The 15516-nt window shown below is 33.8% G+C and overlaps 2 pseudogenes; one reads left to right on the plus strand and one right to left on the minus strand.

Moving 5' to 3' along the window:
• Positions 1 to 3341: 3341 nt before the first annotated feature.
• LOC136137554 (large ribosomal subunit protein eL8 pseudogene) lies at positions 3342 to 4097 on the minus strand (annotated as a pseudogene).
• A 9270-nt stretch (positions 4098 to 13367) lies between these two features.
• Positions 13368 to 13480, plus strand: LOC136137895 (U6 spliceosomal RNA; annotated as a pseudogene).
• The last annotated feature ends 2036 nt before the right edge of the window (positions 13481 to 15516 follow it).

Below are 15516 nucleotides of genomic sequence, written 5' to 3' on the forward strand. Positions count from 1 at the left end.
TTTAAATCTTCTCTACCTGACTGCCATTGCATTCATTATCTGCAATATAATAAAAAATACATAGCTTATGTAGTAAAGTTTTTAATCTAATAGACCTTGCAGTGGAGGAAAGGACTCCAGTGAATGCCTAGCATATATACGAATATAATTACAAATGTGATTTTTTAGAAATTAAATTCAAGATTAGGAGAACTCCAAAACTTTAAGCTGAATGTTCTTTCAAAGATGGAACAGAGGTCTGAAAAATGAATGAATGTAACTTAGGGTTGAAAACACAGGTTATTTTAAATCTGAGTAAAGTTATGGACATCAGGACTATCTATTTACTTGCAAATGTGTCAGTTATTTATATACCTTTTTTTTTTTTTTTACTTTTTTTTCTTCTTATCCAGTACATGAATGTGTTGTATATTTTCAGTTCGTACTTCTGTGACTGGAAAAATATGCAAGTGCCAAAGTTGGTATACCATATAAAATTTACATTTCCCATTGAGCAAAATTATCAGAAGTTCATAATTTTTTAAGAACATAGATTATTAGGGGAAAACTTTAAAAAAGAAAGTTTTTTCTTCCAATTTTTATGGTTGCACAGTGCATTTATTTTTAATTTGTTGAAACAATCTTGTGAGGCAAGAGTATGTCCAGTATCTTCATTACATGTTATTTCTCAAACTTTATGTGAGTATATGATGTGGGGTTTTCTTTTTATGTACCTCTATTTTGTTTGCTTTTGTGGTTAAAAACACGTAGCATAAGATCTGCCCTCTTAATTTTTAAGTGTATCAAACAGTATTGTTATCTGTAGTCACAATGTACCTATAATCCTGTATTAATTGTACAGCAGATCTCTAGAAGTTATTCACCTTGCACAACTGAAACTTATTGAACAGCAATTTCTTGTTTCCGCCTTCCCCCAATGCCAGGCAACCACCATCTTACTCTCTGTTTCTATTAGTGTGACTATTTTAGATACCTCATATAATTGAAATCATGCAATATTTGTCCTCCTGTGACTAGTTTATTTCACTTAGCATAATGTCCTACAGGTTCATCAATGCTGTTGCATATGGCAGGATTTCTTTCCATTTTAAGGCTGAATAATATTTTATTTTTTTCTATATACTACAGTTTCTTTATCCATTTATCCATCTACAGACATGCTTCCATATCTTGAATCTTGTGAAAATGCTGCAGTAAACATAGGAGTATATATATCTCTTCAAGTCCCTGATTTCAGTTCTTTTAAATGTATACCCAGAAATGGGATTGCTGGATTATATGGCAATTGTATTTTTAATTCTTTTAGGAACTTCCATACTGTTTTCCATAGTAGCCACAACATTTTACATTCCTACCAACAATGCACAGGATTCTCATTTCTCCACATCCTCACCAACACTTATCTCTTGTTTTTTTGACAATAGCTATCCTAACAAGTGTGAAATGATATCTCACTGTGGTTTTGATTTGTGTTTCTGTGATGATTAGTAATGTTAAATATCTTTTCATATACCTGTTGGCCATTTGTATATCTTTTTTGCAGAAATGTTTATTCAAGTCCTTTGCTCATTTTTTAATTGTATTATTTCTTATTTTGCAATTGAGTTGTAGGAGTTCCTTACATATTTTGGATATTAGCCCCTTATCAGATATATATTTTGCAAATGTTTTCTTCCATTCCTTTGGTTGCCTTTTCAGTCTGCTGATTGTTTCCTTTGCTCTGCAGAATCTTTTCAGTTTGGTATAGTCTTACTTGTCTAATTTTTGTTGTCTAATTTTGGTGTCATATCCAAGAAATCATTGCCACAACCAACATCATGAAGATTTTCCCTAATTGTCTTCTAGGGGTTTTAGAGTTTCAGGTTCTATGTTTAAATCTTTAAAACATTTGGAGTTGATTTTTGTGTATGGTGTAAGATCAGGTTCCAATTTCATTTTTTGCTTGTAGACATCCAGTTTTCCCAGCATCATTTATTGAAGAGACTGTACTTTCTCCATTGTGTATTTTTGGCACCCTTGTTGAAGATCATTTGACTGTATATGCATGCGATTATATCTGAGGTCTTTATTATGTTACATTGGTCTATACGTCTGTCTTTATGCCAGTATCATACTTTTCAATTACTGTATCTTTGTAATATAATTTGAAATCAGGAATGGTGATCCCTCTCAGTTTTGTTCTTCTTTCTCAGGGTTGCTTTGGCTAAGAGAAGTCTTTTGGGGTTCCATATGAATTTTAGGATTATTTTCTTTTACTTCTGTAAAAACTACCATTGGGATTTTAATAAGTATTGCATTAAATCTGTAGATTATTTGGGTAGTATGGACATTTTAACAATATTAAGTCTTCTAACCCATGAACATGAGATGTTTTTCCAATTATTTACTTCTTCTTTAATTTCTTTCATCTATGATTTGTAAATAGGATTGTCTTCTCAAGTTCCTTTTTGGATCATTTGTTTTCAGTGTATAGAAGTGCAACTGATTTTTGTATGTTGATGTTGTGTACTGCAACTTTAGTGAATTCACTTATTAATTCTCATAGTGTTTGTGTGTGTGTGTGTGTGTGTGTGTGTAATTTTTAGGATTTTCTACAATGATGATTTATATGTCCCAAAACAATTTAATATCAGATAATCATTTGACTAGGATAAACATTATTTTATACATATTTCTTCTTTGTGAATTGTCCAATCATAATCATGTCATTTGCACAATTAATGTATATTTCATAGCATTTATTTGTTATAGTGTATTACTTAGGTTGAATATTATTTCTTTATCTTATACTAAAAAAAACCTTTCTCTAATTTTTATCTGCCTCATGTTTTGCTTTATGGTGTTATTAAATATATCAGATCATTAAAATGCTAGTCTTCTTAAAATTACTTATATATTATATTATGGTTTCTTTCTTTGAAAATATTCTCATAAAAACTGTTTCTATTCCCATGTGATAGTCTCTAAGTAAGGTTTCCAATAATTCATTTTTTCTCTATATGCATGCCACTGGTCGCACCAAAAGGTAGTCTTTCTCCTCCTCTTAAACCTTGGTTGGCCTTGTGACTTCCTTTGCAGTGCTGAAGGGATAATCTGGACCTCTCAAGACTAGGCCTATCATGTACCATTAGTTTTGTTACCTTTGCTGGTGGCCAGAACTACAGGCAGGAGACTTTCAGTCAAAACTAGTTAGGCAGAGAGGAAATTATTTTGGACGTTGAAGAAAAAGGAAAATATTATGAATTGGTGGAGCAGTTAGAGGAGATATAGAATGTGTCAATACCTGACAAACTTGTGAATTTGGTATAGATGATTTCTGGTACGAAATTTAAAACTGCAAATTAACTTTTTGTACCTACCTGTGTGAAGGTGATAGTGGTATAGGTATTCCTGTGGACTAGACTTCCCAGCTGGCCTTCCCCTTGATAATGCAGTCAGTAACTCTATCCTATGACACATGGAAGGCAGATAGACTGCCAGCTCCATGGGATCCATGTCATGTGCAATCAGTACCTTCTGAGTCTTCTTGTTCTCCACCAAAATGGTAGCACTGTTAACCTCTGCTCGAAAAACAGGTGACCACTGAGAGGGGAAATTCCCTTTGCTTGCAGTTTTCTTCTCAGCCTTGGCAAACAGTCTCTGCTCCTTCTCTTGCTTTATCTCTGATATGTATTTATCGGCCAGCCTAAGCAGTTGAGAAGCTATTTGGTGGCACAAGGCCTGGGTGAACTGGTTAAACATGGGAGGCACTTTTAGCTGCTTATGGTGGATAGCCCTTTGCCACCACAACTGGATGGAGCAGGGGCATTTTACAAAGCAGGTGAGGGCCCTTTGGGGCTAGATGTCTTGTCAAATGCCAAATTATCGGGTCTTTTCTTAAACAGGGGATTTACCACGTTCTTGACCTCCTGCTTCTTCATGACAGCAGGCACCAGGGCCACTTTCTTCCCCGTGGCCTTCTATCCCGTTGGTATCTTGGGCAGCTGGAAGAAAAGTTGTATTCTAATATATAGATGATTTATTTGGAAATTTGAAAAATAACTCTGAATTTTTAAACTTCCTTGTTTGTATAATTTAACATCAATATTTTGATTCATTTTGGATTTATTGATCTTATTTTTCCTAATATTTTGTTTCTTATATTTAAAAAATTCTACATTTTTTTTTCAAATTCTATATATTAAATTTTCCAAAGGCAATAAATTATAAATTAGTGGTCTGGCTCAACACTGCAATCCTCTTTCTCTCTCTCTTTACACACACTGTATATGTATATTTTAATTAATAAATAACATTTTAATTTTTATTTAAATATTACTCATAGAATTATGGCCTTGATGCCTGCTGTTGCATTGAACCAGTCTCGCATAATTTTTTTTTGTTACATATTTGAAATGATTTAAGGTAGATTGTTCATATTTACATATGTTCAGTAAAATTAAAAACACAACTCTATGCAACATTTTATTAAAGTAAATCACAATCTTTTGTCAATGCCTGCATATTTTCTACATAATGCCTGCAAGTTTTCAACAAGGGAAACTTTCTGATGTATTTGAATTTTCTCCTTTAGGTAATGGTCAGTATGTTACAGTGTCAATTTCAAACCAAAATCAGTACGTCTGTGGTCCATAGATAATTTATATATCAATTTATCAGTTACTTGGAGTGAAAAGAGAATATCTTCTTGGAATGAAAGATAACTACTGATGATAATTGTTATGTACTATAGACATAGAATTTTAAACCATGCTATCTTGAACAATGCTATTGTATTACAATATAGATTTACTGTGGTTCTGGGGAGACCATTAATGACACAAGACTGAAGGATAATTTTTGAGAACTAACTTATGTTCCTCATTGTTTAATATATGTGGAAATGTCACAGTGTCACTTTTTCTTTAATTACATTAGCTATTTTATTAAAATGTTCAATAAGTTCATCCTGAAAACACTGGATGAGGGATATTTTGACTGTCTAAAAATGCTAAAGGGAAGAGTCATTTGGGGAATTGGTTGAAGATGGGACTTAGGAAGACACAGGTCTCACCTATTCCCAGGGACACACCAAAGTTACAGCTACCTGTGGAATAATTCTCTCTGAAGATAATCTGAGGACCAGCAGAACAGCTCTTCCACAACAAACAATAAAAAGGCCCCATTGAGTAAGGTAGGAGAGGCAGAGAGGCAGTCTCCACAGGGCCCCTACCGGTAGAGTAGTGACCCACAAGCAGGAGGGATATCACAAAATATCACAAAAAAGGAGCTTCTTCCTGAAGAATGAGGCGCTTGAGTCTCACATCAGGTACCCCAACCCTTGGGAACTGCGCTGGAAAGATGAACCCCCAAAATAACTGGCTTTGAAAAACAATGGGGCTTATGTCCAGGAGACTCAAAAGGCTATAGGAAACTGAGACTCCACTTTTAAAGGGCTCTTCACAGACTCACCCTGGGACCCAGCTCAAAAGCAGCAATTTGGAAATCACCTAGACCATACGTGAAGAAGATTCATTAACTAACCTAAAGTGTCTGTCGGAGGGACAGCTGTCTCTTGAAACTCTTTCTGGGGGTGTAATTGCTTGCAGGTGCCATTTTTTTCAATCTCCTACTCTGCTAGCTTGAGGCTGGCAGGTACCATTTATTGATAGTCTCTCTCTACCTTGCTAAGGCTGCTTGCCCTGCCCCAGTGTTACACTATTCCAAAAAATTAAACTGGAGAGAACATTTCCAAACTCATTTAATGGAGGCCTGCATTACCCTGATACCAAACCAGACAAGGATATCACAAAAAATGAAAATTACAGGCCAATATCTCTGATGAACAAAGATGGAAAAACCCTCAAGAAAATATTAGCAAACTGAATTCAAAAATATATTAAAAAGAACATACACCATGATCAAGTGGGATTTATTCCAGAGATGCACGGATGGCTCAACATCTGCAAATCAATCAATATGATACACCATGTTAACAAAATGAAGGATAAAAATTGTATGATCATTCCAGTAGATTCAGAAAAAAAATTGACAAAATTCAACATCCTTTCATGATATAAACTCTCAACCAACTGGTTACAGAAGGAATGTACTTCAACATAATAAAGGCTGTATATGACAAACCCACAGCCAACATTATACTCAACAAGGAAAAACAAAGTTTTTCTTCTATGGTCAGTAACAAGACAAGGATACCACTCTCACCACTTCTATTCAACAGAGTATTGGAAGTCCTAGCCAGAGCAATTAGGCAAGAAAAAGTAATTAAAGTTATCCAAATAAGAAAGAAAGAAGTACAACTATCACCACTTGTGGATAGAAAACCCTAAAGACTCCACCAAAAATCTGTTAGAACTAATAAGTGAACTCAGTACATTTGCAGGATACAAAATCAATATACAGAAATGAAATCTATGGCATTTTTATACACTAGTAATGAATTATCAGAAAGAGAAATTAAGAAAACTATTTCATTTACAACTACATAAAAAAGAAGAAAATACCTAGGAATAAATTTAATCAAGGTTAAAAACTGCACTGAAAACTATAAGACATTGATGAAAGAAACTAAAGAAGTAACAAATAAGTGGAAAGATGTTCCATGGATTGGAAGAATTAATATTGTTACAATGTTCAAACTACCCAAAACAATCTGCAGATTCAGTGTACTCCCTTTCAAAATTCCAATGGCATATTTCACAGAACTAGAACAAATAATTCTAAAATTTGTATGGTTTATAAAAGATCCCAAATAGCCAAAACAATCTTGAGAAAGAAGAACAAAGATGAGGTATCAAGTTCCTGATTTCAAACTATACTACAAAGTTATAGTAATCAAAAGTATGGTATTGGCATGACAACAGAAACACAGATCAGTGGAACAGAACAAAGAGCCCAGACATATATGGACAGTTAATTTCCAACAAAGGATCCAGACATGGACAATGGGGAAAGGACAGTCTGTTCAATAAATGGTGTTGGGAAAACTTGACATGCAAAAGAATGAATCTAGGCTACTTTCTTACACCCTACAGAAAAATTAACTTAAAAAGGATTGAATACTTGAATATAAGACCTGAAACCATAAATTCTTAGAAGAAAACTTATGTGGTAAACTCCTTGACATTGGTCTTAGTGATTATTTTGGGAGGTATGAATCTAAAGGCAAGGGAAACAAAAATAAACATAAGCTGCTACATCAAACTAAAGGGCTTCTGTACATTGAAGGAAATCATCAACAAAATGAAAAGGCAACCCACGGAATGGAAGAAAATAGTTGCAAATCATAACCTTGATAAGGGGTTAATATCCAAAATATATTTAAGAAAACAAAACAGTCAGGCATCTCAACAACAAAAAAAGAAACAGCCCATTGAAAATATGGGCAGAGGATCTAAATAGAATTTTTTTCAAAGAATACATACAAATGGCCAACAGGCACATGAAAAGATGTTCAACATCACTAAATACCAGGGAAATACATATCGAAACCACAATGAGATAACATCTCACACCTGTTAGAATGGCTGTTATCAAAAAGATAAGAAATAACAAATGTTGAAGAGGATGTGGAAAATAGAGAAATCTCATATACTATTTGTTGGAATGTAAACTTGTATAGCCACCATTGAAAATGATTCGGAAATTTCTCAAAATTTAAAAATAGAACTACCATATGATCAAGCTTTTCCATTTCTGGATATTTACCTGGAAAATGTGAAAACACTAATTTGAAAAAATATATACATCCATGTTCATTGCAGCATTATTTACAATAACCAAGATAAGGAAACAAGCTAAATGTTCATAAATGGTTGCATAGATAAAAAAGATGTGAGCCATATATATATATATATATATATATATATATATATACACACACACACATATACATGTAATGGAATACTACACAACCATAAAAAGAAGGAAGTCTTGTCATTTGCAACAAAATGGAAGGACTTTGAGGGTATTATACAATGTGAAATAACTCACAGAAAGACAAATACCATATGTTTTCACTTATATGTGGAATCTGAAAACAAACAGACAAAACAAATCAAAAACAAACTCATAGATACAGAGAACAGACTGGTGGTTACCAAAGGAGAAGGAGGTTGAGGGGTGGCAAAAGCATAGGGAGTCAGTTGTATGGTGATGGATGATAACTAGTAGACTTTTGGTGGTGTTCAATTTGAGGTGTATCCAAATATCAAATTATAATATTATACACCTGAAACTAATATAAGGTTATATACCAATTTTAACTCAATTTTTTAAAAAAAGTAATTTGGCAATGGATTATCAAAATAGAAAGACAACCTGAAGGATTTAAGGTAAATCCCAAAGTGACAAACATATAGCTACAGTTTTATTTCTGCCTATATGCCAAACTGAAAATGGAGATGTATACTGATTAAACTACTGAAGAGCTTACACACTAAAATTTCTTCAGGCTGTTGTTATACTACAATGAATGCCCACAGTTCAAAACACATTATAATGTACTTGGAAAATTCTTCCTATCATATAATATATTGAGAGTGAGTGAGATATATATATATATTTGTATTTTATTTATTTCTATGCCACAGATTTGGATATAGCTAAAAATGACAAAATTAGTATTAGGATTCAAATATATAAAAAATAAAATGAACAGAAGTTACCTTTCTTGCCCTTTCAAATGATATCTATTGGAAGAGGATGTGAATACATTCAGAGGTAATATAATATGCATTTCATTATTCACAAAATTCCAATAAATTATGTATCTTTCCTCTAATGTGACATTAGCTTCTTAATGAAATGAAGCACATCTTTCTGTGCAAATATGTAGAACAAATATCTGATACTTGTTAGGTTTTATATTTTTTATTAACTAATTTAAATGAGTAATTTTTATGGTTAAATAGTGACTTTTATACATACATAATCAAGAAATTCCAACATTCACAGGACTGGATTTCAGAATTTTAGGATCAATGACTACTTCTCTCCATTTCCCCCCGTTATAATGGGAATGCCTGTAGATGTTCCCATGTGACTGTTCAACTGCTGCATGTTGATTTGTTGGGGAGGGGCTGGAAAACTTGTCTCTATATTTTACAGTTAACTGGTTTCTTTCATTACAGAGAACTACACATAAAGAGCCTCGTCCATATCTAGATCCAATATTGTTAGGTGATAAGATTATAGACTTAGAGCAAAATCTTTAATGGGATCAGTGTCTCATGAATGTCTCATTAGAAGGAGAATCAATGTATTTTGCATGTGGGAAGGATATAAACAACTAGAGTCCAGAGGGTGATCTGTGGGGAACAGATGCTAGGGTTGCACGCATGATCTCTAGCTCTTGTTGTTCACATCCTTGTGTGATCCTCTTCTGAGTGTGGACAGGGCCTATGACTTGCTGGTAACGAGTGGAATAAGGCAAGATGATGGGTGCATGTTTTTACATGTTCACGATTAGGTTATGTAAGGCTGTAAACTGTGTTGCTACAATAATTTCTCTTCCTTGCTGGTTTTGCAGAAGGAAGCTGCCATGTTGTGTGTGAGTTGCATGGCAAGTTGCTAAAAGTGGCTTCCAAGGAACCCCCAGCAAGAAAATGGGGTTTTTAGTTCCACAGCCTTCTAAGTAACTGAATCCTGCCCACATGAAAGCTTAGAAGTGGATCATTTCCGAGTAAAGTGTCAGATGAGACCACAGCGTCAGCCAACACAGTAATTGCATCCTTATGAGAACTTGAATTAACTAAGTCATGCCCAAACTCTTAAAGCTTTACACACTATGATATAATAATAATGATAATGTGTTGTCATAAACACTAAGTCTGTGTTAATATTGTTATGTCACAATAGATAACTAATACAGAGGAATTTTATAATGATTCAGAAATCATTCTTAATCTCCAGATTGCCATCATGGAGAAAAAACACAATTATTTCAATCAAATCTCTTCTTTCACTTCTTAGAAAATTATATTGAAAGGCAAATGATCCTAACTAAAATACTATATTTCATGTCTCAAAACAATTACTCCAGCCATTTTGTGATATGGGTACTTCTTGATTGGAAAAACAAAAATAATCAGTTATACTGGGGAAGATATTTGACTGACATGTAAAAATTGAATAGGCAGAAGGAAAATGGTATATAATGTTCCATTATATTCAAGCAGGAATATTCTTATGGAGAAGTGATTGAAAGGGAAGAGTGTCATGATGAAGATGCTGTACTAATAGGCTGTTTACACCCTCTGTTTTGATATATAGTCATACTAATGTTTACAAAATATAGGCTATAACTTCTCTTTCCTCAATAAACCAAAGATCTTCCCAAGTTGTATTTTCAATGGTCATGTGACACAAGTTATAGAGGCATGTGATCAATGGAGGCTGATTCTTTAAAGATTTAAGACCAATTCCCATAATTCAATCCAAGTTCAAAAGGAAGGGAGAGGATCATAAATAATCAATTAAGTGACTACTAGAAATAGCCCTTAAAGATACATCAACACAAAAATACCTTTCACATTGTGGCATGGGGAAATAAATACACTACATTAGGTGGAAGTAGTTTGAAGTAATTTATGGTTTTTGAAGTCTAGATCAGTTAGATAACAAATTGCAGGATCCTCCACTTTGCTGTGTGAAACTTGGGCAACTTTTTCAACACATTGTGAGAATTTTATCTTTATGTATAAAATGAGGATATAATCCATCATATAGGGTGATTGTGGTTCCTTGAGTAAATGAATGAGAATGCACTGTGTGCCATAAAATAACATCACTAATTAAAACCATTATTGTTATCATTAGTTCTGCTTCTGCCACTAATCAGTGGTGAGAAACTAAGAGTGTGATTTTCTGAAATTCATTTATGTGTAGGAGAAATGATGATGTTGTAATTAATACTGCTAATAATCTGTACCAACTATTGATTATTTTAACGAATGATGTCTTTCTGGTCATGGAAAATAAATGACCAACATTCAGTTTTTCCCTTAAAGTTATACTAAAAGTTTCTTCTATAAGGAAATATAACATGTTGAAAGTCTAATTTACAAAGGCATTAACTTACAAAATGCTTTTTTATTTGATATTATTTTAACTATTACATGGCTTTATGTCATTTCATGGTTTTGATTAAATCCTGAGTCAATAATTTTTGATAGCCTTTGATAAGACTACAAGTTTCCTTAATCCTTGTGAACATTGGAAGATGGGAAAATGTATCCAGCTGGACCTTGCCTCAATGAATTATCTTCTATATAATCAAGCATTAAGTAATCATAATAAAAATATTTAAAGACTTATATATGTTTGGGGAAAAATGTTTTTTTATACCCATCTTGTAAAGTGAACCTGGAGGGACATTTTCCCCTATCTTGCAGTAGCAAAATAAATAAAATTATGCACAATAATACAAAAACAGTGTGGGCAATTTGTGTGTGTATATAACAATTATATTTTTACATTAAAAAATTTTTTGAAACAACCTCAAAGTTAATAAGTGTGGCAAGTACATCACAAATAACTTTTTTCTGAATCATCTAAGAGTAAGCTGCTGACATGATACCCAATCACTCACAAAAAATGTTTGTGTATATTTCTTCCAATCATGTTCTAGAGAACCACAATGTAAACATGAAGATTAGGAATTGATATTAATATATTACTACCATCTACTCCTGAGACCATTCAAATTTCTCCAATTATTCTAGTAATATCCATTAAAATAAAGGGGTAAAATCCAGAATTACACACATGCATTTATTTTCTATGTCATTCTGATTTTATTCATTTGGAACAGTTCTCAGGTTTTCCTTGACTTTCATGACCTTGACACTTGGGCATATTAAAAACCAGTTGTTTTTGATAATGCCCTTCTATTTGGGATTCTCAAATATCTCATCATAATTCAATTCAGATTAAGTATTTTGGGCAGGTTTAACAAAGAAGTGATGCCGTGTCCTTCCCATCCAATCCTGTAATGGCACACCATTTTAATTTGTCTCATTACTTGTTTACTTATTTTGACTTTGAGCACTTGATTAAGATGACACATACTAGTATTATCCATTCTAAAATTCCTCCTTTTTTCCTCTCTTTTATTTTTTTTTCCCTTTCTTTTTATATATATAAGTACTGGGATGGAGATAGTCTGAGACTTCATCAAACATCTATTCACTAATTTATATTAGTGTAGACTCATGAGTTCTTATTTTAGTTAATCAGGTATAATCCATTAATATCATCATTTTGACATTTAAGTTTTTTACAGTGAGGATCTCTTTAAATGGACTTACATATCCTTTGGCATGCACTCATCATTCTTTGAACTCTTCTTTATTTTCTGGCCTAGAAAATACCCCATTGTGATCTCATTTTGTATTTTCCTTAACCCACTACTAAAATGAGTCATTTCTCAATGGAATTCTAGGTTATTTTAACGGAGAATAGAGTACAGAAAAGATTTTAGTGCTAGGTGTGTTCATTGTTATTGGTATGTCACTTCTCATAGGAACATTGTAGTAGATAGAGCCAGAAATACACACACACACACACACACACACACACACACACATTTATTTCTATATCCATCTCAATAGGTTAAAATCTCTGAGTTTACAATATCTCTAATTTAAATCCAATAACATAGGGTTGATTTTCATTTTCTCCATTTCTACGCAGTCTCCTCTTGCATGCCCTTCTCATACTTAGGTATTATATACTAAGCCAGGCTTCAGCCTCCCCAAGAAGATACCCTTCTTACGCTGCTCTAAATCCAATACTCTAGCCTGGGCAGCTGCTGTCACCTCTGCCCCCCTGCCCAAGATTGAGTTCTAATCCTGTTCTGGTACCAATAGCCCTTGCTGGGCTGTCTGTTTCCTTTGAACACCATCCTCACTCTACTTACTTAGCCTCTGACTCTGGATTGTGGAGCACCTTGATCCCTTATCAACACAACACACACACACACACACACATAAGCACCTGTCTTGCTCATCCCCAACTACTGTTTGTGACTGGAGTAATCAGGAAGGGAAATAGGTGTGGAAAAGGAAGAATAACTACAGTTTATTTCAATATGTTGCATCACATGTTAGAATAACAAAATCCCACAATGAGCCAAATTTCAAATCTCACAAAAACAAACTCTTGTACATAGCACAAACTCTGTGACATACTGTCTATGACTATTGAACATTTTGAAGAATGGTATCCTAAAAATGTATCTATTTTAAACTCATTACATGTTCATATTATTGGGTTAAATGTTTATTGTTATCTTAAATAAGCTTCTTGTGTCATAAGATTAAAAACTCAAATTGTTTGATATAAGAAATTTAAAGAGTGTTACAGTAGTGCTCGCTTCAGCAGCACATATACTAAAATTGGAACGATACAGAGAAGATTGGCACTAGCACGGCCCCTGTGTGAGGATGACATGCAAATTCGTGAAGCATTCCATATTTTTTACCAATAGCATTTTTCACAGAAATAGAACAAAAAATTTCACAATTTGTATGGAAACGCAAAAGACCCCGAATAACCAAAGCAATCTTGAGAAAGAAAAACAGAGCTGGAGGAGTCAGGCTCCCGGACTTTAGACTATACTACAAAGCTACATTAATCAAGACAGTATGGTAGTGGCACAGAAACAGAAATATAGATCAGTGGAACAGGATAGAAAGCCCAGAGATAAACCCATGCACCTATGGTCAACTAATCTATGACAAAGGAGGCAAGGATATACAATGGAGAAAAGACAGCCTTTTCAATAAGTGGTGCTGGGAAAACTGGACAGCTACATGTAAAAGAATGAAATTAGAACACCCTCTAGGACCATACACAAAAATAAACTCAAAATGGATAAAAGACCTAAATGTAAGGTCAGACACTATAAAACTCTGAGAGGAAAACATAGGCAGTACACTCTATGACATAAATCACAGCAAGATCCTTTTTGACTCAGCTCCTAGAGAAATGGAAATAAAAACAAAAATTAAAAAAATGGGACCTAATGAAACTTAAAAGCTTTTGCACAGCAAAGGAAACCATAAACAAGATGAGAAGACAGCCCTCAGAATGGGAGAAAATATTTGCAAACAAAGCAACTGACAAAGGATTAATCTCCAAAATTTACAAGCAGCTCATACAGCTCAATATCAAAAAAACAAACAACCCAATCCAAAAATGGGCAGAAGACCTAGACAGACATTTCTCCAAAGAAGATATACAGATTGCCCACAAACACATGAAAGAATGCTCAACATCACTAATTATTAGAGAAATGCAAATCAAAACTACAATGAGGCATCACCTCACACCAGTCAGAATGGCCATCATCTGAAATCTACAAACAATGAATGCTGGAGAGGGTGTGGAGAAAAGGCAACCCTCTTGAACTGTTGGTGGGAATGTAAATTGATAAGCCACTATGGACAACTGTATGGAGGTTCCTTAAAAAACTAAAAATAGAACTACCATACGGCCCAGCAATCCCACTACTGGGCATATACCCTGAGAAAACTGTAATTCAAAAAGAGTCATGTACCACAATGTTCACTGCAGCTCTATTTACAGTATCGAGGACGTGGAAGCAAACCTAAGTGTCCATTGACAGATGAATGGATAAAGAAGATGTGGCACATATATACAGTGGAATATTACTCAGCCATAAAAAAAACGAAATTGAGTTATTTGTTGTGAAGTGGATGGACCTAGAGTCTGTCATACAGAGTGAAGTAAGTCAGAAAGAGAAAAACAATTACTGTATGCTAACACATATATATGGAATCTGAAAAAAAAATGGTTCTGAAGAACCTAGGGGCAGGACAGGAATAAATACACAGACATAGAGAATGGACTTGAGGACACAGGGAGGGGGAAGGGTAAGCTGGGACAAAGTGAGAGAGTGACATGGACATATATATACACTACCAAATGTAAAATTGAAAGCTATTGGGATGCAGCCACATAGCACAGGGAGATCAGCTCGGTGATTTGTGACCACCTAGAGGGGTGGGATAGGGAGGGTGGGAGGGAGATACAAGAGGGAGGAGATATGGGGTTATATGTATATGTATGCCTGATTCATTTTGTTTTAAAGCAGAAACACACCATTGTAAAGCAATTATACTCCACTAAAGATGTTAAAAAAAAGTGTTACAGTAAATCATAAGTTATGTATTAAAGTTATATTTTAATTCACATAATTTTAATGCTAAAATATTAGTATGAGATATAATCATATGTAAACATATTCCGCTATAAAATATCAAATTAAGAAATAGAGTAAAAAAATCAATATTATATATATACTGTCAGTGCAGATTGAGTCAAAGGTCTTTCATGACCATGTAACAATATTAGTGAATTTATTTCTGAGGTTTATATTCTGTTATACTGATGTATATGTCTATATCAGAACTAGTCTATATGATGTTAAATTGGGTAGACTTGTAAAATAGCTGTTTATACCACAAAACCATTACAATATGCTAAGAATTT

Source organism: Phocoena phocoena, chromosome 18 (genome assembly GCF_963924675.1).
Source record: "Phocoena phocoena chromosome 18, mPhoPho1.1, whole genome shotgun sequence".
In the NCBI taxonomy this organism is placed as follows: domain Eukaryota; kingdom Metazoa; phylum Chordata; class Mammalia; order Artiodactyla; family Phocoenidae; genus Phocoena; species Phocoena phocoena.